Raw genomic sequence first — 27,888 nt, 5'->3', positions numbered from 1 at the left:
GCAGGAATTTTTCTCCTGTAGAGTATTGTTGCGGCGAGACGGGCAAGAATTTTTTCGAGATGTCAGATGGAATATATGAAGTGAATTGAACATCGTTTTTTATGTTCACAACACGTTGACATTTACGTCAAGACGGTGCGAATTACGTCATTTGTTTTGGGGGCGAAAATCATGCAGCTTACAATATGATGCGTCCTACCACTTTTCTAGATCTCGTCAGCCTGTGGGCACTAATAATCACGTCTCAACATGTCACGCCTAAAATTGATCTACTTCTGTCATTTGTACATAGACCATAAGATGGGAAACAGTGCCAGTGGTTACTTATAACGTGAACAGTTGTTTACTCTTATAGCATACTCTTCTACATAACATACCTAGTCTTTTCTTTTCAGATTGCCTCGGTTACTTCCTCACTATGTGCCAGGTGGCGCCAGTTGGGTGCACCTTTTCTTCTGTCGGGATGCCACTTTCTTCACCTTGTGGCGGTCCTGACGGACATGGTCTCAGGAGCGGCGGTGAGCGTGCGAAGCCCGCGTGGCAGTTGCGATATAGTTGAGTGCACGGTATTAGCCCGCGCGCGCAGTCGCCTTTTTTCCTGGACAAAAATCTCCGTGAAAGGCGGGGCCCTTGCTCGAAATGGTGGAAAGCAAACATGTGTTGTTTGTTTATTTTCGGACATTTGGCCGAACCGCGCTCTTTGTGCCATTTCTCCTGGCGAAGACATGATTGTTTGCTTTGATTAGAGAGAATTATGGCACTCCGGGTTTAAGTTTCACAGAACAGCAACGCGCGTGCTCTTCTACGCATGCACGCACGCACCCACGCATCAGAGACAGCGGGGAACAAAATAAGAAATGTAAGGAAGTTACGAGAAAAAAGTATACGGTTAGGTGCCCTACTCGGGGGAAAATGAAAAGCTGATTTAAAGAAAGGAAGGGAGAAAGACGATTATATAAGCAGGAATCGCACAAAATTGAAGCAGTCTATTTGCAGTCTATCATGGCATCCTACCTTGTAGGCCCGCAGACATCAGGAAGCGAACTAGCACTCTGGCTGCCTTTAGCGCACATGTACGTTGCTTACATTGCCCAAGTATATCTAGCTCTGTGCCCAGTTGCGCAGCGCCTCTGCAATTCAGGACTTCAGACCACGGGCCTTCCACTGGACAATGTAAACCTCTAACCACCACCGGCACCAGAAAAAATTGATGCTCTCAACAGCGGTTTAAGGCCTTTCTTGTTGCCTTCAAACGCTCGATATATTAATTTTGAAGCCAAATACTGCATTTTTTCAGAACTCTCCAGTTTCCACGTGGAAGGAAGTGTGGCTGTCGGCATCAAACGCCATTCTTGTTGTAACGATATGTGGCAGCTTTATTTACTCAAGCCTTCAATACACACCAGTCGTTGCAAAGCCGGGGAAACAGGTACGCTTTCGAAATCACACCAAATATAATGGTCTTCATTCTTTATGTTCTTTCGCTCCTCTACGCAAGACATAGGTAGCTGAAAAGCACTGAGAAATACCGCCGTTTTTAAATGAGTGTGAAATAGGCTGATAGCGATTATGCTGATGACGGATGGTTATTATTATGACGATATCCGATGTTGCCGAGTGACAGATATAAAAGTTTCGTCTGATTTCATTTCATTTCATTTATTATCACCTTGAAGGCCCGAAGGCATTACACAGAGGAGGGGGGGGCAGTACAAACACGTGTAAGAGTGGTTTCGTGCAAAACAACGAAAAAGAAATAGAAAACATTGCTGATTTTGTACGACTTTAAACAATCAAAGAAAAAATTCGAATTGAAAGAAGTAACACGGCAATACATTCGCAATAAAAGAAACAAAAGAAAAAGACTAGGTGGAAGGGTTGAGAGGGGTAGACCATTCCGAGTGGTTTATGACGGGTTCATGAACGATGTACACTGGGAACAGAAAGTCATTCAAAGTGATTTGTTAGGTATTCATGATTTTTTTTTGCGGTCAGTACAGGTAACGAAGTTGTCATGGACCGCATTCCAATAAACGATTGCATCAGGAAAGAAGGAAGCGGTCATGGCAGATGAGCGGCCGGGTAAACGTGCTATGGCAGAGCTGTGACTTATGCGAGAGGAAGTTGGTAATGGAGGTTTAAGAATGTGGTGTCTTGAGGGTGGATTGTAAAAAAAAGAGTGCATCAAGCAAAGACGTGATATGATGCGGCGAGACTTCAGTGTTGGCAGACCTATTGTTTGCTTCAAAGAAGTGACACTAGTGTACCGTGAATAATGTGAAGCGATGAAGCGGGCGGCTCGGTTTTGAACGGATTCCAATGATGCGGCTCGGTAATCTTGAGATGGATGCCAGACAGCAGAAGCAAATTCGAGTTGTGGACGGACAAATGTCACGTGAGCCAACTTCTTTACCTCTGGGGATGCCTTCTTTAGATTTATTTGTAGATACCCGAGTGAGCGCGCAGCTTTGCGACGCATTATTTCGATATGTGTTATCCCAGAGAGTGATGACGTCAAAATAAGACCCAGGTACTTGTAAGCTGAAGTGGCGCTGATGTTGACAGAGCTAATGCGATAAGTGGACTGAAAGGGACAGCGCTTTCGGGTAAAAGACATAGATTCACATATCGATAAGTTCATAGGCATGTGCCATTTTTTGCACAATGACGAGATAGCATCGAAGGCACGCTGCAGTGCCGCATCCTATGCCACCAGTCCTAGCGTTTCTTCATAAGTTCGGAAGAATGAGCGAATATTCACTCATACACACTAACCAAAGTTTTCGCACGCCATGTACTCGCTCGCACTCATGTGCACTCACACTGTCGGCACTTACTCACTTTCCCACTCATGCCTACTCATGCTCACCATCTCACGCGCACAGTCGCTTTCATTTACTCTCACAGTCTACTAGCTCCCAGCATTTGTCCCTCACATTTGACGGTACTTATTCGCATTCATATCAACGCCCACTCAAAATCACCGTCAATGGCTTTAGTCCATACTTGTATTAACCCGCACTCGGTCCTGTTAATAGACACTCCTACTCAAACTCGGTGGCACTCGTTCGCGTCAGCACTCAATGACACTGTACCTCACGCCTGTGAAATTACTGTCTAGCAAGTCTGCGTGCTCGTGAGTGAATAGGCCGACATACACGTTTCGTTCATCAGTTCTAGAACCACCACCACACGAACTTTTTAATTTTTCGGCTACTCCACGATGATGTAATGACACTAGAGTTCCGAATAATGCCACGGTCGTCTAGATAACGCGCATCGTGAATGTTCGCAGCGAGCACGCGTGTGTGAGTTTGGTCTGGATGGGGGCCGCATTAGCCGAATGAACTTTTGCATCTTCCTACAGACAGCATTTTGTTTTCCCTAGGTTGAGAAGGCACATGGGCGCTGGCGCCCACTTGTCCACGTGTTTGGAAGAGTATACTGAGAAAGATGCTTATTTTCGCCTCACAAATTTTAGATATTTTAATTGTTTTGTACCAGGAGTTTTTCTTGTATGAACGCCCACACGTGAAAGTGCGCGGTTTTAGAGCGCAGCTCTTAGGCGCCCGTTTCTGCGGCGAGCATTGGTGTTGTCCCTCGTAACCGAGGAAACTAACACAGCGAAGGATGAAAGCGAACGCGGAGTGCATAGCAGATGAAAGACAGCGATAGCGAAGAGTGCGCGAGGAGGAAAGCACAGACAGAGGGTGCAGAGGAACCATGAGATGGAAATCGGAGGAAGTGACTATGACGAAACCTTGAGAAGAAAAGTTTAGTGCCACCAAGACGGGTTTTGCGGCGACAATAACTACGAGATGGCGCCAGAATAGCGCGCGTCGTCTTTATGAAAAGAAAGCGCTGAATGAGCAGAGGTCTGTCTGCGGCGGCTGCTGTGAATCGCTCCCCCGATTCCCCCACGTACCGCCTCTTTTTGCCACCCGATGAGCGAGGCAGTCGCGTCGCACACTGCTCCGTTTCCAACGTGCCGCACGAGACAGATGGTCTGCGCTAGTCAACATACCGCGAAATGAAAACTCGTGTAGAGGTGCGTTAAAATTTGGCATAAAGGAGCATCGTAATCGTCATTGAATGTCCAACACCATGTATCTTTAACCTTTATCCCCATGTCTGGTCAATACATGTGACCTTTACAGAGGGAAAAGTATTTATATTGATTGCTTTGGGAAAGGATAAGGTTCATGTGATCAAAAAACAACGATGCAACCATGTATGACCTAACTTTTATTTGCATTCGCTTTTTGGGCTTTTCGTTTTATTTCATTTTTCTCAGATTATTTTTTTTTATTCGCTCTGGCACTTTTCCGAAGCATGTTGAAGTAAAATGTCATATCTCGGGTCATGCCTTCATCCTAGTCCAAGCAGCCATTGCCTAACGAATGATCTCAATGTTGCAAATAGTTCTGATAGAGTTGTGAAGGCTTTTCGACTTCACTTTCATCAAAAACTACTAACTAAACCTTTCAATAAGCCGTGCCTCAAGCTGAAAGACACAGCCAAATTTATTGAGGAAGACGACAGAAAAAAAGCGATTAATCATGATCTCACGAAACATTTTCAGGCATGCAGCTCCAGAAATGAAGACACGCACTCGGTGTTACGAAGGCTCATATGCACAGCTGTGTTCAGGTATGAAACGCACTGGCAAACCCATTGCATATCTTTATAAATATGACGAACGACAGCGTTGAGTCAATCAATTTTTAGCGCACTTGGACATTCTGCTCCGCTATGCATATTATGCAGGTTGTTTCTGTTAACAAAGATGACCCACTAGTATTGATCTGTTACAGCTGATAGAAAGTCATCGAGAAATAAATTAAATTCTTGTCGGCTAGGTGGTGTACAGTCCCCGTAAATGTAAGTGAGTCATTACGACTTCATTCTGACAAGGGCATCCCTGCAGTGTTGAAGAGAGAGCTAGAATAAGGGAGAGGTAACAAAGATGCGGTGCACTACATTATGCGCGCGGCTCATTTTCCCACCATCCACTGTGTAGAAACTGAATATTTTTCATAGTGTGCACGATATTAAAGCAGAAATCTAGCTTCTATTTGTCCGCAAACTTAGGCGATGTTGCCGCGCTCACTTTATTTAGGATCATGCATTTTTCCTTCGTCGTCGTGATATTCAATTTCTCTCTCTCTCTCCTTTTTGTTCCCCTTACCCCGACACTCACTAGCGGGCTTGACGACAGTGGCTCAGACAGCCCTCTCAGTCTCTGTTTTATAATAAATGTATATCTCCCTTTCTCTGCGTGTTCCCTTTACGTGGGGCGCCGAGAAAGAACTCACCACGCTGATGCTCTTCATAACAGACGCTCTGTTGAACAAAATATTCACTTCGGCGTTGCATCTTTCTTTTGTATAAGAAAATTTAATTTTGTGAAAAAAAAAACTTTTCGGAAATCAACACGGTGTCTTCATCTCTTTACTTTTTTTAATGTTTTCTCTAATATAGCTTGACTATTGCAAACTCAACTATCCCCTGATAAAGGAAAGAAAAAAGAAAGAAAAAAACTTCAATAATTTGCGCCGAGAAAGCTATTCATTTTCTTAATGTGAAACTATCTGCGAGGAGGCGAAGGGCAATCAAGAAGAGAATACGGCTGTCTGTTCACTTTAAAAATGTACAATCCACTCTCGGTGAGGAAGAGAGAGAGGCAGAGAGGGATACACAGAAAAGGCAGGAAGGTTAACAGCGTCTTAGGCTACAGCCCGAATAAGAGAAAGGGCCGAAAAATTTAATTGCAAATAAATGGGGCATGGTTTAGGCGCACTGGAGGAGACAGAGAAATTGAAAGGCTTAGTACTGCGTCAGAGAAGGTCGCTCTGTCGCCTTGGCTTCACGCACCGCAGAAATTATTATTATTATTATTATTATTATTATTATTATTATTATTATTATTATTATTATTATTATTATTATTATTATTATTATTATTATTATTATCACAATCCACACATGGCGTTATTCAGAAAAGTTCACAAGATTCTTCAGAATTGTGTGCAAACATCTGGATCCCGAGGCTAGGGCTAGTTGAGCTCCATTCATATTTCTTATGATTATGTGCTTCTACGTGCAAGACCATGGCAAGAACATCTTGCTCTCCACTGAACGCTTTTCATCGAGCGTGCTACGGGGGCTGCGCAGGAAAAGTCTTAGATCTTTAAAGGGGCAGTTGAATAGCAGGTGTTGCATAGTTTATTCGCTAACACGGTGGATGCGAGCAGAGCCATAGTCTATACTAAACAACGAGAAGTGAGCGTTCGCGAATAGCAAGCGGCAGAGTAGTGTTCGGTCACCTTGAACTATGAATCGAGGGTGCCATGACAAGCTAGGATGCGTAAGGCTCCACAAGGGTATAAGTGAATGAATTCGCAGTAGATGTCGGCAAAAAGAAAGAAAATATAATTTTTTTTACGGAAATCAACCAAGAGGATTGTCAGTCAGTGATAGCGTGTTCAATCATAAATGGCCCCAGACAGCTGCCGAAGATTGATTGCCGCCAAGAAGCGCTGGCGGGAGCACCCCACTCTCACCAGCGCTGGTATTTAAAGCGGATAGAAGCATAAGCCGGTTAGCATTGGAGATGTGCAAGATACGTTTAGAGTGTTGGTATAAAAAAGAGCAGGGAAGAAATTTATCGAACCAGACTTATTACAGGCATAGGTAAGTTTACGAAGTAGATATAGAAGTTTCAACAGACAGAGCAAAGATTAAGCAGACATAGACAAGATGCTAGAGCGATAAATATCGGTATGTTACTTGATTAGGTCAACCAAGCTAGGCGACTATTTGTCGCCGCCCCTTTTCGAAGATGCCAACGAATCACCACCATCTTCAATAGCTCTGCGTTTCTCCTCTCGAGTTTTTAACGTGATAAGAGAGCCCCCTCCTAGCTCCACGGTGTACTTGTGCATTCCTCTTCCCGGTGCCTTCGCCCTCTCCAGATCACATCTTGCCCCTCCTTCTCTGCAATTCGGTTAGACAGACCACCATGACTACCAGGAAAGCTATCGCTTTAAAGGGGTGGTCCTATTAGGCACAACAAATTAGACGACAACTGTGTCGATGAACCTGCGCGCGACTTCAAATGGAAAGTAACATTTAAGAAGTCGGATTCGTGTCGCCCCTGAGACAACTGCAAGGAAGCAGCAAAATGAAAAGCTCTCGTGGTAGTCTGCATCGCGTACTGCACTTCGCGTCCCCGTAAAAGTTACATAAATCACCACGAACAAAACAAGGTCGCAGTCGCGAAATCAACAAAGAGCGAAATGAGAACAACGTCAATAAAAGTCACGATCTTCGAATCTGCCATCGCATTTAAACCCTACTTCACTGAGTAACGTAATTAATTGGGCTAGTTGCCGCTGAAACATGTGTGAGAGCGCGAAGCTTTTGACAGCGAGAGAGAGGGATACAAATGGACGAGGACGAGCGTAGTTTATTTCCACGACATACTTACTGTATATCGGTACAGATCGCACAGAAGATGAAAGAGCACAGACCAATGTGAAAGAAAACAATAGTTGAACTAAAGGACAAAAGAGTTGGAGCGTCATCCATCCCTGTACACGTGTGCCCGTCAACTTGAAAACGATAAGTCTTTGTGAGATAGAAGGCTTGCTAACACACTTGTCTTAATGCCCCATTAGGGCTGCTTCAGTGAGGACGCACCTGCAGTCATTCTTGTGTTTACTGACCATAGAGGTACGCTCAAGCACTAGACGATACCAACATTTATGGCATTGGAGCGCTGAGAAACTCACCCTGTCATTTCATATAATGTTGTGATGCTTACCCTTGTGCCGGGCAGGGAGCCGTAAGAAAGGGTTGGTCTGTCGGTAACTCCACTCACGTGTTCTACAAACTACGTACTATGTTGGACTTTGCATTGAGACTTGCCCGTTTTGACAGGCCAGCTGGCTTTTTTTTTTGCGATTAATAGTGTTAGTCCCGATTAATGGATGACCCAGCTTCTCTAAGCGATGCGAGGTTGAATAAATATAGGCGATGGCGGAAACTACGGATGTTTCTACCGTCTGCTTGCTGGCTTTCGGCGCGAAAGTTCCGCGATTTTATTCTAGATTGCTTCTGCGATCGGTGCCAGAGGCTGTGGGCAACCTACGTTTCTGAGCCGCTCTGCCTGTTTCCTGTCCTTGTTGTGATGTCATGATTTGCCCAGCGCATTAGGAAAGCACGTGTGAATAATGTCCCTTTTTACTTACTTGCTCTGCACGGATCTGTAGGACAACAGCAATATTTTTGATCGAGGCTCGTATTTCCAACACGTGTGGCCAGAAGCGAAAGTCAACCGCAAATCTAAACATGTGCGCGACTTTCGTTCTGCAACCACTCAGAACGAGTATGTGCTATCATTCCTTAAACACTGACAACGTACGCTTGATCTCTCAGGCGAAGTCACTTTAGTCGTTCTGCATGATGACTTAGAAGCGGTCGACTATCCTAGATGTCTTTAAGAGATCTGTTCTTCCCAAGCGCTTCTGCCAAACAACATCGAAATTTGACGAGAACAAGTCGCTCAAGAGCGTTGCTATGCACGACCCTACCAGAGACCGCTTCGTCTGAATATAAGCGCTACCATTACACTCCACGAAAGTGGACGTGCTATGCGAAGCAAGATGATTTAGAAATACTTGCGCACTAATACACACAATGCTGTGAAAGGCAAGCTTCCTTACGTCCTCAGTGCATTCTTCGATGCCAGTAAGCAGTTATTTTGAGGCAGACACTAACATACGTATATTATCTTGATAGACAACGCGCCCACAGTGCGGCCTGAGTATTCCTTGACAATTTCGACGACTAGCTTTGAGAACAACGACGGGATCATTAATCCTTAAGAATTCAAGTCTATGTTGCAGAAAATTTCTGTAGTCCTTTCTGCTACAATGTTTTTCGGATACAAATGCACAGAAAAGAACGCCGACACCTGCCATTTTGTATTTGCGCTTTTGTCTCGTTGTTAAATGTTTCGAACTTTTACAGAAGATGCTTCGATTTCACATATTCCCAGATTTCCCAAAATCAGCAGAATTTTTTCGTCACACGGATCAGCGTGTTCGAGCCCCGTTAAAAATAATGTCTCGAGCTCAATATTACCTGGCATGTGAAAACATTTACGATGTAATTCCATTGCATACATGTTTTAATAATGTTGTATGGCCCTGTTTTTTAGGCACATTTGGAATGCTGCCTATTGTGGGAAGATTGTGCGCGAAGATCTACCTGTCCTGTGCCGAGTAATGCACTGCCGCTACCAAATGGAAGCTTTGAAAAAGCTGCGAGAAAGGTACGCCGGCATGACAAGTTCAAAGAGCAGAGGAGTTGCGCTAGAATTTACGTTTCGTAATATAAGTGATCGCGATTACCGGTGTGTTGGTGGTGTTCTGCTGGCGGTTGCCGATTGTCTTACTTCCCGTGTTATTCCAATTGTATCCGCGCTTGAGCTTGTGTGTATGGGCGCGTGCTCATTGATTCTCGCCAAAAATATTTTTGTGTCTGTTATCGGCCACCAACTGCATCGTTGTCCTTCTGTAATGAACTGCACGATGTCGTCAATCAGCTGTTGATCGGATACCCAAAATCGCTCCTCTTCTTACTTGGCGACTTCAATTTTCCTGACATCAGGAGGGAACGAGACTCGGTTTCCTTAAAACACAAGTCAGCTGAAAGCAAAGAATTTTTAACTTTTTGTCAGGACTTCAACTTAACTCAGCTCGTTCGCCTTCCCAGTCGCATAAACCCCCTTCCGCTAATATTCTAGACTTAATACTTACCACTGCACCAGACCTAGCAACCAGCTTAACTCATTCACCGGGAATTAGCGATCCCTCTATAATTCACTTCAACCTGCGGGCAAAGATTTCGAACAAGAAAAAAAAAAAACTGGGGTCATCCAAGACTACGGTAAAGCAGACGTAACTGGAATGAATAGGGAATTTCAGAGCTTTGCTGATCGGATTTTGGCCGGTTTTGAGCAGCGATAGGTTAAGGACAACTGGTTACTTTATAAAAGCAAACTCTTGTCTCTTATTGATCGTTTTATAGCTAAAAGGAAAGCTTCATCAAGTACTTGCTCTCCATGGTTCAATAAGAAATTAAAGCGCATGGGCAACAGAAAGAAGCGGATATTTCGACGCGCAAAATTCACAGCCAGAACAGACCACTGTTCTTGCTATCAAAAGTTTAACAGAGAATTATGCACTGTGCTTTCAAAAGCCAAGAAAAATTTCTTTGATAAAACTCTTCCTTTGCTCCTTCTTTCTAATCTCTGTAAATTTTGGAGCAATATTAACGGTACTAAAACGACACACATTCAGTCAACCCAATCTAATGTTCCAGTAGTTCAAAGCGAATGCTGGAATGTTCTGAACAATGTGTTTGTTACTCATTTTCATAAGAGCACCACCACAGTTTTTCCGCATATACCAAAAACCAACTTCTTACCAATGGATTCTGTCACTATAGATGCAGTTGGTGTCGAAAGGCTGATTGTCAACTTAAAAGTGTCTTCGTTGGTCGGTTCAGATTGCATCTCATCAAAAATGCTGAAGTGTACACAAGTTTATTCTTAACTGATATTGTCAAAGCTTTTTCAACAGTCAATACAGATGTCTACATTGCCCTCTGATTGGAAGATAGGGAAGGTGGTCCCTGTGCATAAATCTGGTGATGTACATTTTCCCAATAATTATCGCTCCATATCATTAAGATCCATTCAAGTTAAAATCCTACAGCATCTAATATACTCGCCCCTGATTGAATTCCTTGAGTCCAATTCGTTCTTCAGCATTTATCAGCATGGCTTCCGTAAAACAGTTTCGTGCGAAACGCAACTGCCATGTTTTACTAGCGACTTGCTTATTACCGCGGATGATGACTTTGACACTGATTGCATATATTTAGATTTTGCTAAAGCATTTGACTCCGTCTCACACAATCTACTTATCTTCAAGCTTCATCACCCTAACATAGAGCCCAATGTACTTGCATGGATTAAGGAATTTCTCTTTAATCGTAGACAGTATGTGACGGCTAACGACTTCCCTTCATCTAATTCTGCTGTAACATCTGGTGTCCCGCAAGGGTTCGTTTCGGGCCCTCTGCTCTTCTTGATTTATGTTAATGACCTTCCTACTTGCCTTTCTTCCTCAACTGTCCGACTGTTTGTAGATGACTGCGTGGTTTACCAAAAAATTACTAACCATGCCGATTATTTCAACCTGCAACGTGATCTAGATGGGGTATTTGAATGGTGCGGTCAATGGCTCATGACACATAACACAACCAAATGTAAAAGTGTGCAAGTTTCTCGTTACAGTACTAATCATTGTCCGCGTACTTACTGCCTCAATAATATTCCATTACCTCTGTTGACAGCTATAAATACCCTGGCGTTCACATTTCTTTTAATCTTTCGTGGAAGACGCATGTGGAATATGTAACGAGCACGCCGATCGCATGCTTGGTTATCTGCGCCGAAACTTTTTTGACGCCCATCGTCCCTGAAGTTAACACATTACTAAACATTGGTACGTTGTAAATTAGAGTACGCATTCGCCATATGGTATCATACTCAGACTACACTCACTCAAACTCTTGAAGCCATTCAGAATAGTGGAGCACGTTTCATCTTATCGAATCATTCACGTCATTCCAGTGTCACATCTATGAAAAAAAACCTTAAACTTGCCTGACATTTCGTCGCGTCGAAAGCAATAACCTTCTTTATAAAATCTGTTATTATAATAACGAGCTGAAGGATGTTCTGTTTCATCCACCTCATTATATATCTTCAAGGTGGGTCTACCTTCTTGTCGCACAAAATTGTGTAGTGGCTCTTTTGTTCCTAGAACAAGTGTCGCATGTAACCACCTTCCCTCCACAATCGCCAGCATAACTGATGACCACAAGTTCAACCTCGCTTTACAAGACGCCTTGTAATATTTCTTTTTGATGCACGCCTTGCCACCCCCCCCCCCCCCCGCCCCGTCTTAGTGTAGTGCCTTTTGGCCCTGAAAGTATTTTAAATAAATAAATAAATAAATAAATAAATAAATAAATAAATAAATAAATAAATAACCTTTCTGCATAAAAAGGCAAAGCTCCGAATGTTACGTTCGTTTCGTAATATTGGATGGCGCGTGAAAAGACGAAGAGAAAAAGTTATTTCATTTTCTCTTCTTTGCTTACATTCCAGATATCACCGTTTCGTCAAGCCTGCTCATTTCGTTCTGTGGGTGCTGCGCGTTCTCTGGCGAGACCTTGTATCGTGCATACTGGTGAACTTCGCCTACTACGCAAGTCTTCTGGTCAGGATACCAATTCTCGAGTGAGGGGGCGTCTGCGTTACCTGAGTGCTTGTCTGCTGTCAGAAGAAACTGCCTAATTACCTGCAAAGTTTAGTTTATATTGTTCTGCTCTTTCTGCGCATAATGTAGCGAGAGTTTCCTCACCCATATAGTAGGCCCAGTCTTGCTTTGAATCGCAAAGGAGGTTTCATTACATATTCAAGAACGACCGAAAAAAGCAGAGACACATTTACTAAGTAGCTTACGACACACAATTGAAGGCAGTGGCCGTCTAGTGGTGAAGCACAGAAGGCAAGTGCCGGTGGTGTGTTCTTGTTCCGGTCTCCTTCAAAAACAACTTCGGGCAACTTTGGATGTCGCTAAGCTCAAGTTTGAAGACATAGAAAGTGATCGTTTACGGGCAAGCCATTGTTCGTGTCGGCCGTATTATCTCAGATCACGACTGGTGACTATTAGAAACTTCCAGACGTGTAGCCCATGCTTCATGTCAAAGGGATAATTATCAACGATAGATAAGTTACCGTTGTATATGAACAGGAACAATTCCTAAACGAAAGTGAAAGTTAAATTCAATTATGTGGTTTTACGTGCCAAAACCACAATCTGAATATGAGGCACGCCGTAGTGGGGTACTCCAGAAATTTGGACCACGTGGGGTTCTTTAACGTGCACCTAAATCTAAGTGCACTGGTGTTTTGGCATTTCGCCATATGGAAATGCGGCCGCCGTGGCCGGGATTCAATCCCGCGACCTCGTGCTTAGCAGCCTAACACCGTAGCTACCAAGCAACTATGGCGGGCCGAACATGGAAGCTGCTTGAAGACACGGTATTTATTTATGTTATTTCGTATTATAACTGATAAATTGTGTATGTTAAGTATTAAGTAAATTAAGTATATTACAGCTCAGAGCTTTCGGCAAATTCCAGATGTGTCTCTAACTCGACCCCGAAATTTGCTTCTTTACCTTCGCAACAGGCAGCGAGCAAGTGTAGGGAGTGGAGGTTAATTGAGTTCATTGTCACCATACATAACACGAAAAGAAGCACGGCTGCGAAGGGACAATAAAACCATTCTACGTAGCTTGATGAAATCACTCTTCAGATGATGCCGGATCAGCACGAACAGTATCCGAAGACCTCGTTTTCAACGTTGAATATCGCGAGCAGAAGTTTGAGTCATTGCAAAGCATATAGTAAAAGGTACTATATGGCCATAATATATCTATTTCCTCCCCGCCTTCATTGCAACAAACAGTCACATTTTATTTCTTGTTTTCATAAAATGTTCGCATAAAAAAAACAGTATTCTTGTAGAGACCACTGTTCCTTCGCGCTGCAGTATGTTCGGCTTTTTCCCGTGTTTTACTGGGAGACGCCACTCCCATTGCCACGGCAATGGAAGTGGAGTCGGCAGAATGCCGACGTGACGTGACTGCTTCGGCAGAAACCGGCCCGAGGAAGAGGAGTAGCCGTCCTAGTCAAGCTGAGAGTGAGGACACTGTGTTGTACTCCTGCTCAAGCGATGACGCCTCAGATGACGAAGGCTTCGAAAGAGTGGTACAACGGAAGGCCAAGAGAAGGAAGATCAGGGGATGTCTTCGTCAAGTAAGTCTACCGTCATGCCACTGCGAAGGCCATCGGCGCACACCATTCTTTTTGTGCCGGACACACGTGCTGACAACCTCAACTGCCTTAATCAACGAGCGATTTCCGTTTCTCTGGAGGCTCTTGTTCCAGGAGAAATCAAGGATATCAGAATTAATACTCAAAAGAACGTCCTGGCTATTGATGTCCACAACCGAAGCTCAATCAATGATTTGATGGCAGTAAAGTTTCCGGTCGACATCAATGTCCACTACCTCATTCCGCAGGACAAGGAAACCACGGCTGGTGTTGTTTATAATATTGACACATGGATTAGCGACAGCTAGCTGCCAATTTTAATCAAACCTGCGACAGATGGTGTTGCCTTACTACAAGCTCGGTGCCTTGGCAAGTCGACCTGCGTAAGGCTCGTGTTTAATGGTCACTGCCTACCACCCCATGGTAAAGTCAGCCACTTTCGGCATGTGGTACGACCTTTAGTACCCAAACCACTTCAGTGCGGAAGGTGTCAAAAATTGGAGATGTGAGTGCTGTCTGCCGAAATAGAATGATATGCCCATGATTTTCCGAACAACACGACACTGACACTTGCCGTGCAACAGAGCTCATGCACCCAAATTGTCAAGGCTCGCACACTGCATCCTCAAAAGACTGTCCACGCCTAAAGAAAGAGCAAAAAATCTTGAGAAAAATGGCCAGAGACGGATCGTCACACAGAGATGCTTCTGCAGCGATAAAGCGACATCGCTCCCGGAAACGAAAGTCTATGAAATCCTCTTTAGCTTCAAGGGAAAAGTCTCGTCCGGCAGCGCCGCCTCCTGCTCCACCTGTCTCCAGTAAGAGCACGAATGCCAACGAAAAAAGTGGCCATGCTATTCATGCTTCATCAAGTCAGGTATGGCCAGCACTGCCGAATATATGCCACGAGCCAGAGCCACAGAAAATGACTCGCCACTTAAAGTCAAATGTCACTACAGTTTAACAAATGCGCGACAAGGATTCACAAATGATTGCTATGCTCAAATCGCTCACGAATGTCATGCGTCTGCTACCGACAAACTTGGACACTGCGGCTGCTCGTAGCGCACTGCAAGTACTGGACGCGCTGACTCCAATACTTGAAAGCATCGCATAGCACCATGGCCCGCCTCTCGCTGCCCTTCCACAGGAAGTCAAGAAAGCATCTCTACTGCAGTGAAATGCCCGTGCTCTCAAATCGAGAATTTGAGATTTTTGAAATGTTGTCTTCGAAAACCGTTTTCCCATCCTCGTGATTTCCGAACCGAACCTAGAGAATTTTATACTCATTTCTACCCATGAAGCATTCATGTCTTCTACCTGTGGTGATGTGAGCAAGGTAACTGTATATATTAGATGTGATCTGACATACGTGTTGCACCCAGTCCCACCTCACGGCCGACAACCAGTACGTTTGTTTAATTGTGAAAACGAATAAGCTTACGTTCATACTCGTCGTTGTTTACATTGCTCCTTCAAGTGGCTTCGACTCTAAACGACTGCACGACGTGCTATCAGCGACACCCGGCCCTACGATTCTCACCGGAGATTTTAATGCTCACCTTCTGCTTTGGGGGAGTTTGAAGATGGACTTCAGGGGAAGGAGACTAGCATCCTTTGCCACACAGCACGACCTTGACTGCCTCAACGATAATAGACCGACACATTTACGCGGGCTTACTCACAGCAGCTGCCTAGACTTCACCCTGGTTTTCCGGAGTCTCGAAAGAAACGTGCAATGGTTTCCAGACATCGAATCACATGGAAACGACCATATTACGACGTACCTGAAGAATCAAGGGACTATCTTAATGCTGCTCCACAACCGTCCGGCGAATTGACTGGTTGGCGTTTCGATCACACGTGGAAGGAGTATCTCAGCAAGGGTACCATTCAAGTCTGGAACACGAAATGCAAAAAGTCATTCAAGAGGCTACGCGTAGTTTTCAGCCTTTCCCGAAATATGAAGAGTTTGAAGCGGAACTGCAGCGACTACGAGAAATTCGCCGGCGGGATGAAAGACGATACAGGAGAACTAAATCCATCCATGATCTCCGAGAGGCAAGGCGGATGCAAAAGAAGACTCAACGTCGCATCCATGCACTACAATCTCAAAGATCGAAACGTTTCTGCGAGTCGTTGGATCCACGTCAGCGATTATCTTAGATATGAAGAACCGTGCGTAGACTTCGCCTATCACCGCAGCAGCGTGCTCCTTTCAAATCCCTCGCTTTGCACCAAGTTCGCAGAGAAATTGACATTGCTGAAGAATTTTGCTCAAGAATTGCCAACTTGCAGCTCCGACGCGCACTTACACCATGTGCCACTCCGGTGCCACGGGATTCCCGCATGGATGCAATGTTTTCGCTGGAGGAGCTTGAAGCGGGACTGACGACTTGCAGGCGCTCTTCTTCATCTGGGCCGGACGACGTTACCTATGCGGCGCTCGCCAATCTTGGGCAGAAAGCACGACTCATGCTACTAAACCATTACAACGAGTCTTGGCGCAACGATTTGGTTCCACGTGAATGGAAATGCAGCCGCTTGGTTCCACTACCCAAACCTGGTAAATCACGGTTAGATTTGCCATCGTACCGCCCCATCGCTCTGGCCAGTTGCATTGGGAAAATAACGGAAAGAATGATTTTGATGCGCCTGGAATGGTCTCTGGAAAATTACAACGTGTACCCAGATGCTGTGGCTGGCTTCCGGCGTGGGCGCTCATCCATAGATAATGTCATCGATTTGCTCACGTTTGTCCAGCATCAAAAACGTCTGAAACGACTCACTGCGGCGTTATTCCTAGACATAAAAGGCGCATATGATAATATAGCACATTATGCCATTAGAGATGCTCTGATTGTAGCCGGAATCGGTGGTCGCACTTTTCAGTGGCTGTGCAGTTATCTGACCGACAGGCATTTCTTCGTGATGACCGAGGATGGCGCCACGACTCAACACCAAACGTTCCGTGGAGTACCGCAAGGCGGAGTATTGAGTCCGACGCTATTCAATGTAGTGCACGCTGGCCTAGTCAGATGTTGGCCCAACACAGTTCAAGTAATAATATATGCTGACGACATCTGCATTTGGCCGTCTGCTGTAACACGACTGCAGGCACGAGTACGGATACAAAAGGCAGCTACGCTAACATCACTGTACTTGCGAAAACAAAACTTAGAGCTGTTTTAAGAGAACTGCTGCCTTGGTACATTCACTCGGAAGGCAATGAAACGTTACTCTGTAAGTGTCAATGGGCAAGCAGTTGCAAATGTACGGAAACACCAATTTTTAGGGGTAGTTATCGACCGCGACCTATCATAAAGCACACACGTTTCATACCTAAAGAAGAGGTTAATGACAGTATTACATCTTCTCAAATTTCTCGGCGGAAAGTCATCGGGCACATCGGTGTGGTCAATGCTGCAGCTTTGTAACGCCTTGTTCCTCGGTTACGCAAGGTACAGCCTTACTGTGCTTGGTAACACATGCAAAACAAACTTGCGTGTACTCCAGGGACTACAAGCTCAAGCCCTAAGGACGTCTCTCGGTCTTCCAGGTGTTCATCAACAGCGGCAACGATTGCCATAGCTAGAGATCATCAAATATCAACGTACTTGGCATCCGACGCTCTCAGGGCGCATATTCGTCACGTTACCCGACTACCTTCTCCCCATCTTGCCGTTCTACCCGCAGAAAGGCCACACGCAACTTTCTGTCGTATAATTGTTTGCCAATCGTACCTCATTGCCATCGAACTACATGCCTGCGGCAAGACCATTCTCACCTTTGTGGCGCCTGCACAGACCTGAAATACACCTCACCATCCCAGGAATCATGAAGAAAGTCAACATGACGTCGTTTGCCCTGAAGCAGGCCACATTAGAACTTTTACATGAGGTGCACAGTGGCCGCGCACACGTTTACATCGATGGCTCAGTCACATCTGCAAGTTCAGCTGCCGCTGTGGTGATACCAACAAGATCCGTCGAAATACAGCTAAAAACGTCACATTATCAGCGACAGCGGCTGAACTGGTAGCCCTGCGTGCGGCTCTTTATTTCATTCAGGAGGAACCACCCCATGCAATGCATGGTCAGTCTTCTGTGATTCCAAAGCAGCCCTACAGAGTGCACTCTTAGCACTGCGCCATGGATCACATGAGCAGCTCGTCGCAGAGGTTAAAGTCCGCCATCGCATAGTTGATGAAGGACACGATGTAATATATCAGTGGTGGACTAGTCACTGTGGCATGCATGGCAATGATCGAGCAGACGCAGCTGCCCGATCTACCCATGACGGCATCAACTTCTTTGTCATTCCTCTTTCGAGAGCCGACACAGCGAAAAAACTTTCCGCACTTGTGCTTGACCTGACATTAGCTCAGTGGAATTCATCTGAGTTCACAAGTGCACGCCTGCGTACCCTGGACCTTAATTTTCAGCTCCGTATTCCGCCCGAGCTTCCACGACGTGGCAGCCCCCTTCTAGTCCGTCTATGGCTTGGAGTAACATTTTCAAATGCCTGCTCTTTCCTCACCTAAATGGCCAACAGCCCACTTTGTGACTTCTGCGGGTGCAATGAAACAATCGAGCACCTTCTTTGTCAGTACGCTGGTTTTAACCCACAAAGAACAGTCCTCTAAGCCATCACAGACAAACTGGACAAGCACCCAATGATAGAAAACAAAATCCTTGGAAACTGGCCCACGCGAACATCAGCGCGATCCGCTATGAAGGCGCTGCTGCGGTACTTAAAGGTATCGGGAATTTCTGACCAATTGTGACTGTACATTGTGTGACGTAGGATTGTACGGTGACACTGCGTAAGTCTAGGAACGCCTTTGCGGGCTGCGTAAGGGGGCCCACAAAAACAGTTCGTGTGTACGTGCGCCTGTGTGTTTAGGTATGTTTTTTCTTTTTTATCCTTTTCTTTCTCACCTATCACATCCCCTTGCCCCTCCCCCAGTACAGGGTAGCCAACCGGAGATAATCTCTGGTTAACCTCCCTGTCTTTCCTTTGGCTTTCTCTCTGTATCTCGCTTCGTTACACATTATAGTATGTACCCTGGCCAATGTCCACGAACAGACTGACAGAGAGCAAGGCAAGGAAAGGTAGGAAGGGTAACCAGATACGTTTGGTTTATTACCCTGCTCTAAGGGAAGGGGATGTATGGACGAAAATAAAGAGAGGTGAGATAGAGCATTCGTTGCGTATGCGCTTGAATGTGCGCACCCTTATAAACAATAGCAGAGGCCTCTTAATTTGAGCAACTCTACTTACGTTCTCCTTGCTCTAACAACGAAGCACGAGGCCATTGATAAAGGATATTCACCGATGAAAACTGTCAGAAGTCCAGCCGCGCATTAGTGCTCTCTGGAAAGTTTCGCGCTCGACGTCTTACTAGACACAAAGGCACATCAAGTGTTTTGTAGTCTTCGCAGTCCCGCGAGTGTCGCACGAAACTGTGTCACTTATTAAAACGCGGGACGAGTAAGCTTTTCTAAATGTCACTCCGACCCAGAGGCGGCTTATCAATATCACATTAGAAATTTGTGATGGAAGTTGCAGAATTAAAGAAGCATCCAGTTTATGTAAACGACATTACCAGAGACACGGATACCACACAATAAAGCTGTGTCATATGTCGAGCCAAGGAATAAAGTTTTCTTGCTGCGTCTGGTCGCGATAAAGGGGTGAAAACCATTCGGATTCCTTAATGAGCGGACCGTACAGCCTCGTCGGCGAAGCTATTACCAGCGATACCATTATCTCTTCGCGCACATGAATTACAAACAGCGTTAACACGAATCCTATGTCCGGTGGCATTGTATGTTCGTGATTGTGATCCCACGTTCCCAGTGGGACTGGCCATAATTAAATATATCTGTCAGCTCCTGTCAGTAGTGAGCCGCGGCAATATTATGAGCTTCGAAGTAATATTGTGACACGCTGACGAAGAAGATGTTTTAAGCATCGTCGGAAGAAAACGATGTTCTGGTCTGCGCGCGCTGTCTACCATCTTGTCAGCTGCTATAATTATTGTAAATATTCTGTAAATACACGTCTGACTGTTTTTAACCCGGTAACATTTTTGGTTCAGGATGCGGGATCATTATCAAGACGAACTTGCGCAGCGGGCGCACCTTGGCTGCATCTACAATGCCAGCTCAAGACGAGGATGCTTCGGGCCCGTCAGCACCCACACCCACCGTCATTCTAGCACAACTCCGGGACCCAGGAACCTCTTCTGGCGCCGACGACACTGATGTTGAAGACCGGCTTCAACTATATGAGCGGGTGAGCGCCAGCAACCCCTAGGACCCGACCATCATGCTCGCGAATCTGATATTTTACCTCGTGGGCACGGCACGCGTCTGGTTTCAGACCCACGAAGAGGAACTTACGAGCTGGGAGATTTGTAAACAGAAACTCAAAGATTTGTTTGGCAAGCCTGTTGGACGTCAGCGCGCCGCCCAAAAAGACCTCGCTTCCCATGTACAGACGTGTGCTGAATCCTATCTCACGTAAGTCCAGGACGTGCTCGTCTGTGCCACAAAGTGGATCCGAAGATGTCCGAACCTGATAAGGTTGCACATAGCATTAAGGGAATAGTAGATGATGCCTTCCATCTCCTTGTCTTCAAGAATTCTTCCACTATGCAAGCCATCATTACCGAATGTCGGCGGTTTGAAGAAGCCAAGAGTCGCCGCATTGCCCAGCCATTTCCCCGCCTTCCCAACACATCGGCTACGTCCACCTGCGAAGACCTCCGCAGTCCGCCCACACCCAATCGCTCTGATGACATCCTCCATGTGATCCCACGGGAAATAGAAACCGCATCTCCTGTCACGACTCCAACCCATGGCCCCGACGATTGCCAGGCGACCGTCTCATTGATACAGTATGTCGTGCGCCAAGAATTGGCGAACGTTGGCTTGACCAACGTCTGCTCAGTCAATCGGCCTGACTACACTCCGTCCAGCACTGTCATACACACCCGCAGCCTGAATGCCCCAACGCGGTATCGCAACCCGCCCAAATGGCGTACTCCAGACGACCGGCCTATATGCTTCACTTGTGGCCGTATCGGCCATATTACACGTCACTGCCGGTCTTCGTGCAATTCGACCCCCTGGTCCTACCACCCATCCCCCGGCCCTCATGCTTTTCCTTGGTTCCAGCAAATTCTGGCGACACTTCTCGTCCTACCCGCTCTAGCCGCTCTCCTTCGCTACGTCGCCGCTTCTCCCGATCGCCCCCATCTCGCCGATCACCGTCCCCTAGCTCCTTCCGGCTCACCCTTCCGGAAAACTAACAGGTGCAGCACCTGGAGGTAATGCTGCCAAACCGACCCGACGCAAAAATCCTCTTTTGCCCTAGCCCACACATCGGAACCTCATTAACGTGAACGTGGATGGTGTACCTGTTACGGCTATGATTGACACTGGCGCGCACGTATCTGTGATGAATGCTCAGCTTCGGAATCGTCTCAAGAAAGTCCTTACTCCTTCCCCTTCACCTGTGGTCCAAGTTGCTGACAGTGGAACATCAGCCGTTATCGGCATGTGTCCGGATGGCGTGAGTGTTGCCGGACATCACACCTTTGTTTTATTTAATGTGCTAGAGCACTGCCCTCACGACCTCATCCTGGGCCTTGACTTTCTGTCTATACATTCCGCTTTGATAGACTGTTCTGCTTGTGTTGTGCAACTAGCTTTACCTGCTGCTACTGACCCTCCCGATAGTGCTCCGATGCGGCTATGTTCCACAGAGCATATTCGCCTCCCTAATCGTGCCCTTACCTACATACGTGTCTACCACGTTCCACCTGTACCAGATGGTGACTACATCGCATCTCATAATGCGGATGTCCTGCTCTCGCATAACGTCGCTTTCCCTCACACTGTCGTTACTATTTCGGACAACACGTCCTGCCTTCCGCTTGTGAACTTTGGACGCTGTACACAAGTACTTCCGCGAGGAATATCCCTGGCGCAAATAACGCCAGCCAGAGACTACCACATTTCGGCTTTAACTTGTGACAGCTCCGCGCGTTTAACTCTTGCTCCACCCCCTGTCCCATCAGACTTCAATGCATAACAAACATTATTGCTTCCTACCTTCCTCCCCAGCGTGCTCAAGAACTACGTTGCCTCCTTGCCTCATACTGGGACATATTCGACCTTGGAGAACGCCCTCTAGGACAAAATTCTGTCGTAAAATATCGAATAAACACTCGTGATGCGAGCCTGATCCATCGGCGACCCTACCGCGTCTCGCCTACTGAGCGACATATCATCCAACACGAAGTAGACAAGATGCTTTCTCGAGATATCAACCAAACCTTCTTGCAGCCCATGGGCATCCCCTGTTGTACTAGTTAAAAAGAAGGACAACAGTTGGTGATTTTGCGTCGATTATCGACACCTCATCAAGGCAACAAAGAAAGACGTCTAGCCGCTACCACGCATTGACGATGCCCTGGATTGCCTGCATGGAGCACAATATTTTTCGTCCATGGACCTTCGCTCCGGCTACTGGCGAATTGCCGTCGATGGCATGGACCGCGAGAAGACAGCTTTTATTACTCCCGATGGCCTGTATCAGTTCAAAGTGATGCCTTTCGGTTTATGTAATGCCCCGGCCACATTAGAACGAATCATGGACGCACTCCTACACGTTTTCAAGTGGTTCATCTGCCTCTGTTGCCTGGACGACGTGATCGTTTTTTCTCCGACTTTTGCGACACACCTCTAGTGCCTGTCAACGATCCTATCTGGTTTCCGTGAGGCGGGGCTACAACTAAATTCGTCCAAGTGCCACTTCGGTCGTCGTAAAATTTCAGGGCTCGGGCATCTTGTCGATTCTTCTGCTGTACGCCCTGATCACGATAAAATACGGGCATTCAAAGACTTTCCCGTGCCAACATGTGCCAAGGATGTTCGCAGCTTCTTGGGCCTTTGCTCCTACTTCCATCGGTTAGTCCGAAATTTTGCGAACGTTGCGCGCCATCTCAATCAGCTCCTCAAGAAAGACGCTGCATTCATTTGGGGCCCTGAGCAAGCTGGTGCTTTCACCGAGGTTATTGGGCTGCTTACGTCCCCGCCCACTCTCGCTCACTTTCATGCGTCAGCTCCAGCAGAAGTCCATACCGATGGCATAGGCCACGGTATTGGAGCAATCTTGGCACGGAAAAAACAAGGGCGAGAGCGTGTTATTGCCTACGCCAGCCGCCTTCTTTCCTCTGCGGAGAGCAATTATTCTATCACCGAACGCGAGTGTCTTGCTCTCGTTTGGGCAGTGGGTAAATTCCGCCCCTATTTGCACGGCCGCCAATTCACAGTCATCAAAGATCACCACGCTCTGTGTTGGCTTTCGGCCCTCAAAGATCCTTCAGGCCGCCTTGGCCGCTGGGCTCTGCGCCTTCAAGAATACAACTATTCAGTTGTGCACTAGACCGGCCGGTTACATCAAGATGCGGACTGCTTGTCGCGCCATCCTGTCGATCCTCCTGACGTTTCTGTGGCCGGCATACCTGTCACCGTTCTCTCCCTGGCTGCTTTTTGCGACATTTGAGCCGAAAAACGTCGGGACGCCCCTTGCAACACCTCATTCAACGGCTCACTTCAACGAAGCCCGGTCCTTCCCTTCGCATGTTTGAACTTCAAGATGGTATATTGTACCGCTCTAACATGCACCCGGACGGCCCTGCCCGACTCTTCGTTGTGCCTGAGCATCTGCGTCAGACTTCTCGCCCAGCTTCATGATGTCCCGACTGCCGGTCACCTTGGTGTGTCACGGACCTATGACCGAGTTGGTCGCCGCTTCCATTGGCCTGGTCTATATCGTGACGTCTGCCGTTATGTCGCTGCGTGTGACCTTTGTCAACGACGCAAAAAGCCGACCACACTCTCTGCTGGTCGCCTTCAACCACCTGACCTGCCATCAGAACCATTCTTCCGTGTAGGTGTTGATCTTGTAGGCCCTTTTCGTCTGATTCGGGAAACAAGTGGATTGCTGTAGCAACAGACTACGCCACCCGAAATGCAATCACACAGGCTCTTCCGACAAGCTGTACAACCGATGTCGCCGACTTCCTCCTTGAGAACTTCATCCTTCACCACGGCGCCCCTCGACAGCTCCTCACCGACCGAGGCCGCTACTCTCTTTCTAAAGTTGTCAATGACATTCTACACTAGTGCGCGACTAAACACAAACTTGCTACTGCTTACCATCCACGAACGAAGGGTCTAACCGAGCGCCTTAACCGCACCTTTACTGCCATGCTGTCCATGTATGTCTCCGATGACCATCGCGACTGGGACGTTGCGCTGCCGTTCGTTACTTTCGCCTATAATTCGTCTCGCCTTGATACCGCAGGCTTCTCTCCATTCTTCCTCTTGTTTGGCCGCGGCCCTACGTTACCTTTCGATATCGTTCTGCCTGCTAGTCTGAATTCCACATCCGAGTACGCCCGTGAAGCCATCCTCAAAGCAAAAGAAGCACGCCATACTGCTCGATGTCGACTTGTGGAGTCGCAGGACAATCAGCGGCGCTTATATGACGCCCGCCATCGTGACGTCCATTACACGCCGGGCGCCCTGGTTCTCCTTTGGTCGCCGTCGCGACTCGTTGGCCTCTCGGAGAAGTTACTTTCACGCTACTCCGGCCCTTACCGTGTCTTGCATCAAGTAACTGACGTCACGTACGAAATCCCCCCTCTTGAGCCAACCGTGGCTCAGCATCGCTCCGACGTGGTCCACGTCACGCGCCTTAAGTTGCATCACTCGCCCACCTCCTAACCAGCACCGAGCCGGTGCTTCAGCCGCCAGTCGTCATGTGACACGCAGACGAAGAAGATGTTTCAGTCATCGCCGGAAGAAGACGACGTTCTGGTGTGCGCGCGCTGTCTACCATCTTGTCAGCTGCTATAATTATTGTAAATATTCTGTAAATACACGTCCGACTGTTTTTAACCCCGTAACAATATAAACAGTGGACTCGTAACGTAAAAGGACTGTAATAAAATAAAACATTTCGCTTGAGCGATACGGAAATTCTCGCACATAGAGAACTAAATTCACAAGCGTTCCGCTGCCTTTGTCCTTTTCATTTCGGTTTCCTTCAGACATTTACTGCAAGCTGACAACGCTTCCGATCTTCTCCCTCTGGTTGCTTTGTTCGTGGCGAGCTGCGCGGCCGAGTTCCTTTTGGGATGCGTCGAAGGCGAGCGATCACACATCCTCTCGGTGCGGGCAAAGTGTCTCTGCCAGGGAGCTGTGTTTGCCAAGGTAAACATCCCCAGATACTGCTTAGTTCACCTGTTACTGTCGCATTCCGGCAATCCCGAATATAATTGGTGCATGCATAGAGGTTTCGTGCATTTTACGGCATATCAAAGCGACTGAGCACAATTTTGTACCCACATGACTCACTTTGAAGCGCTGATAAAGTGACTCTACCACCAGTTTCCTACAAATATTGGAGTAAATACGTGTTTTTGTGACAAGTTCTCGAAAAGAAAACTAGAAAACAAATAAGATCTCTACACCACAAGCTGAGACAATTATGTCTACCCGTTTAGCTGGTGTAAGAGGTGTGTGACATATGCTAATAATTTGAAGTTCCAGGGTTTAACGCTACAAAGCAACCCACAGGTCATAAGATGCGCCGTGGCTGGGAGCTCCACAGTCAATTTCAACCGGATTGGGTTATATAATGCGTACATCAAACTAAACCAGGGTTCTCATTCCACTCACATCAGAATGCAACCGGGAGCCGAACCCAAGACCTCGTACTTAGTAGCAGATAGCCTTAGCAGCTGAGCCATTGCGGCGGCCGTATGTTAGGCTCTAAAATAAGAAAGAATAAAATAGTGTGTAACCTTACGCCCCGGAGCATCGGCGCAAATTCTCGCTACGGTTATCTCTCGAAATGAAGCTGATTGTTGTCACTATTATCATTCGCAGATGACAAAGATGAGCCCTTGCACCCTGCCCAGCTATCCGGCTGGTCACATGATCTCGCTCGTGGCTGTCGACTGTTCGCGGCTATCGATTGCTGCGGCCGGCGTGCCCAAGGTGGCCGTTGGTCTGCTCTGCACTCCGCTGGTGCTGTTTTCTGTGTGGCGCCGTGTCGGCACCTTTCCCGTGCTGTGCTGCCTGGCATGGCAGCTGCTTACCTTCTTGTTGCTCGTACTCTCAGTCAAGCTCCAGAAGACGCTATGGGTGAGACAGGCCTTATGATCTATAATGATCGCGTTCATAATTAGACACCTTCCAAGCGAAGTGCGTGTACCAGCAATCACTAACGCTGGACGCGTGGACCACAGCCAAACACACGTGAAATTTGCAATTGGCGGCAAACAATTTCAGGCAGGTGAACAATATTTTCAAGTATAGATATAAGTAAGGGAAAATGAGACATCCACCTAGTTGTAGCAATTTAGCAATCGTAGCCCTGCCATGTGCTAGCCGCCTGGTTAGATCAGATGGTAGAGCGGCTGTCCAGCAAAGGTGGTGGTCCCGGTTTCGAGTGCCGGGCCAGGACCATTTTTTCCGCAACTGCGAGGCTTTTCTTTCAAGGAACCCGTATGGACTTCCTTTGTAGAAATTGTTACGATTTGGTGGAGGTCTAATTTTTCCTTAATTAATTACTTTTCTATACCTTACGGGTTTCCGCGGAACCATTACGTCTAGTTATAACAACTTCTAAATTGGATACAATTGTCGGAGGGTTAGTTGCTGCTATTTAGCACATGTAGACCGTTGGCAGGCTGACACCAATATTATGAATGCATTCTCAAGTGACTCCGTTTTCATAAAGGCACACCGTGCACTTCAAGTGAAGCCGCACCTGGCAAAAGGTATAAAGCTGAAAACACACATGGCCTTCCGTCACCCATTGCAACCGACGTCCGCTCTCTCGTATCAGTACCCTGGTAAGGTGACACGAGTTGTAGTTTTGATGTTTGCTCCTAACTGTTCATCTTTGGACACCCAAAACTTAATTTAGCAGAACTAGCTTGGCCCTTACCGTTCACTGAGCTTTGTGAGTAACGCGGTCATACAGCGCTCTTCGAGAACAGAGCGCGGGACACAGTTGCAACATAAGTATGTTACAGTCTCGCAGGCCGCGGAAAACCTCCATTACTCGGAGTGAGCCTTCACTGAGCAGGTAAGTTGGGGGCAGGGTAGGTGGGCCGTAGAGCGTGCGTGGGAAACTCCCATTGAAACCAACAATGGCGAGGCTACCTGGTTAGCTGCTTAAGCTTGCTTCCAAGGTTTAGGTAGCAGCCATGCTCAGTATGATGCATATTCCTGAGAAAAGAGAGAACAAGAGGTTACAAGACACGCCCGCTAGTGCATTTTTCTTATCTTCTACATTATTTACTGAGGCTGCAGGGACTCCATATGTGAAATTCACAGATTAATGCTGATACTGCTGAGTGAAGTCTCTATAATTTCAGTGCCTCAGCCAAGGCACTAAAAACGGCTCTATAGTTATTGCACATATGAACGCCGCTAACGTGCACCAACTATTCACTTGCTCAAAAATGTGGTAGACAGGCAAAATACTTGCAGGACACGTCCTGCAGTGCGCAAACACTACATGGCTGTCACACTGCCAATGACTTGTGAAAGCTGAAACATATGTGAATGATGATAGGTACAAATCAGCAATGCTTTACTTGTTGAGGTACTAAATATTGATAAGGCAAACACTGCGTCGAACAAAATAGCGATGAACTGCCTTGTTTATTTTTGTTGACGCACCAAATCTGTTAAGTGCGCGTGTAGCTTATATGGAGCCTATATTAGGACCCAGTGTATGTTGATGACCTCCATTTGTTCACTACCTTATGGAAGATGGTGGTCAAGTGGCACAACTGGCTGTGTTAAG

Source organism: Dermacentor variabilis, chromosome 7 (assembly GCF_050947875.1).
Source record: "Dermacentor variabilis isolate Ectoservices chromosome 7, ASM5094787v1, whole genome shotgun sequence".
NCBI lineage: Eukaryota > Metazoa > Arthropoda > Arachnida > Ixodida > Ixodidae > Dermacentor > Dermacentor variabilis.
This window is presented reverse-complemented; position numbering follows the sequence as displayed.